At 48.1% G+C, this 3,099-nt stretch overlaps 1 pseudogene; it reads right to left on the bottom strand.

Annotated features, from left to right (window-relative positions):
- Positions 1-1,822: 1,822 nt before the first annotated feature.
- LOC110152307 (ferritin heavy chain pseudogene) lies at positions 1,823-2,704 on the bottom strand (annotated as a pseudogene).
- Between the last annotated feature and the right edge of the window lie 395 nt (positions 2,705-3,099).

Below are 3,099 nucleotides of genomic sequence, written 5' to 3'. Positions count from 1 at the left end.
TTAGTGAATGTTAAAAGCAATCTATTATCTCAAAAATGGCTCAAGCTGTCTATGTGTCTTTGAAAATAGGATACAAAGTCTGCAAATTTCTAACTTTGATCTTTGTACACCGTACATGACACAGAAGAAATAATACTGTATGTTCTGAATATTTTTTCTCAGACACAGACAGCCTTAGGGTTTACATGGGACCAGATTTTATCTGGTAAATAAAGAACAAATGGAAAGAAAGGAAGAGTTTTAAAAGGAGAACAGAAAAAAAGAAAAACAGAAAAGCAGGTCTGTTGTTTCCTTGGGAAACCGTTTTGCTGGGAGATAATGTCTACCCATCATCAAGAAGACAAGGTAATAGGGTCATGCCTCTCCACATCTATGGAGGAAGAGCCAGAGGCCAAGCTGAGCTTAGGAAGAAGCTGATTTTGAGATCAACTGAGTAGACATACGTGGCCACAGTCTGGAATGAGGCAACCACCCGGGTGGGCCCAGCAGCCCTCGAGGTGTTCAGCACCTCATCCCACCCTCTGAAGGTTGGCTGCCCTGGGTTTGGGGCTGCCTATGCCATAATCTCCCTACTTCCTTTCTGGTCAGCTTAATCTACTCCATGACCTCAAGCCATCTATGTATATGCTAATATATCCCATATGTGTATTTCCAAACCTGATCTCCCACTCGAGCTTCAGATTCATTTTTCTGGCTGCCTGCATGACAGTTCCACTTGGGTATCTAATAGGCATCTCAGATTTCACATGACATGTCTTCCCAGCTCCTTGAGTCCCCCTGCAGACACCCCCAGCTTCATAAATAGCATGACCATCAGCCAGGGTGTTCAAATCCAAACTGGATCCTAGGTTATTTTCACCATTTCCCATCCGTCACCTCTGGTCCATAAAGTAAACATTATAGAGTCATGCAATTCATCTGAAATTTGTCTACATCTCTTCCTCCGCCAATGCCACAGTTCAAGCCACCATTGTTACCCTAGGTCTGCTACAGAGTCTCTAAATTGGTCTTGCAGCTTCAACTCTCCTCACTCTCTGCATTCTTCAAAGCAGCCAGAGTCAGAGTCAGAACATTCAGAGAGACTTATGCTGCTTGATATTTGATACTACAAATTGCCCTTCAATCTTGGCCTTATGTTCTTCAGTCCTTCTATTGAGGTAATTTGGGGCTTGGGGTGCCATGTAACCTTAATGGAAGGAAGTGCACGATAAAAATACTTTTGCATGTTTTGTAAGGACAACATGTGTGTCCAGCATGGTGACCTAGGGAGTCACCCCTTTGTCTGTGGACAGTCCAGCCTAAAGCTCAGTTACCTTTGTCACCATCGCCCAGGGTGAACTTGTCAAAGAGGGACTCCACCAGTCTGGCTTCTGTGATCTCCATCCTGCTTCCCAGAATCAACAAACACTAACATTTACATATTTTAGTAAACACAAGAGTTTTCAGGTAAAATTTAGGAACCCTTTATTTTAATCCATGTCCTATCTCATTCCCTTCATTCTTCCTCCAGAGGCACCATTATTGTGATTTTCACACTTCTACTACTCACGGGCACCCACATTCACCAGAGCCTCACCTCACCCCCCGCCACCCCATATACCACATTGCTTATTAGGGGAAAATGGATTTTGTATTTTCCAGGGTCCCATGGAACCCCTTCTCCCTCCCTCTGTGGAAATCCCCACCTGCCTGTGGACAGGGCATTGGTAGCTGGAGAGACTCCTGGATACCTGTTTTAAAACTGGGAAAGTTAGGAGTTTGCACACACACATCAACCAGAGACCTTTATTTCTTTAGGAAACAGTAAGTTTATTGCAAAGAATGGCAAATTTGACAGAAGAAAACCTCGAGTGGACTTTTCTGCAAGGGCAATACTGGGGACTGCATAGCAGACAGAGTGACCGTGGGCAATCACCCCTGCCTCTGGGAAAAGTCCACTTTTGGATTTAGAGTCCAGCTATCAGTCTTTTTTGTCACCATCACTCAGGGTGAGCTTGCCAAAGAGGTACGCTGCCAGGCCGGCTTCCGGGCACCCCATCTTACTCAGGTTGTTGACATGACCCGCCAGCTCCTTGATGAACTCCACCTGCTGGTTCAGGAAGTGGGTCTCCAGGAAGTGGCACAGGTGGGGGTCGCGCTTCTCGGTGGCCAGCTGGTGCAGGTAGAGGAGGCTCTGGTTGATGTGCTCTTCCACATGTAAAGCACTCTGCATGGCTTTGAGGCCACTCTCCCACTCCTGGGTCTCGGGCTTCCTGATGTCGTGGAGGGAGACGCGGCCCCCACGCCGGTTCTGCAGGAACATCAGGTTCTCAGCTCTCCTGTTGTGCTCGTGGGAGCGGAGCAGGAAGAAGCGGTGGAAGTGCCTCAAGGCCACATCATCACGGTCGAGGTAGAAGGCCACGGCCAGGCACTGGAGGGAGGCGTGGAGCTCCAGGGCGGCGTGGCTGTTGACCGCGGCCTCACACGCCGGGTGGTAGTTCTGTCGTACCTGCGAGGGCGGTGCTGGCAGCATCACCGGCGCCGCAGGTGTGGCAGGTGAGAAGGCCACAGTGACGGAGAAGCGGCGGGGCCGGAACACGTAGCCTGGGAGAGTGCCCAGGGCAGACTATGAAAGCCGCCTGAGACAGGCGGCTCAGATCAGGACGGCAGCTCTGGGATGGACTGGAAGAGGATTCCGTTACCAGGTTAACGAGGGGGAAGGAGGTTCCATTTCTGTTAGAGAGGGAGCGTGCTGGTGGGCGGGGCTCGAGCCCCGCGTTCCAGGTTCCATCAGAGTCCGGGTGGGGCAGAGACAGAGCTGAGCCACTGGCATCTATTACATTTTAAATTTTGCTGTAAGATTTCTGTTTTTCAAGGACTTTCTCTTGTTCTCTAATTGCTTGCTTTGACAGCACCCTATTCTCATTTTATAAATCCACTGGCTTCCTTAGAGGATATTAATTTGCATTTTTTTGGTAATGTTCCCTTCTTTTCCTGTATTATATTTGTTTTTTTTTCCTCCAGAAATAGTTCTGTTTGTTCATCATGACACTCTCTTTCGTTTCCCTCAAATATCTGGCAAGCATTTATCCATTCATATTTGGGAGTAAAGGATTCATT

This window comes from Odocoileus virginianus, chromosome X (assembly GCF_023699985.2).
Source record: "Odocoileus virginianus isolate 20LAN1187 ecotype Illinois chromosome X, Ovbor_1.2, whole genome shotgun sequence".
NCBI classification, from domain to species: domain Eukaryota; kingdom Metazoa; phylum Chordata; class Mammalia; order Artiodactyla; family Cervidae; genus Odocoileus; species Odocoileus virginianus.
This window is presented reverse-complemented; position numbering and strand designations above follow the sequence as displayed.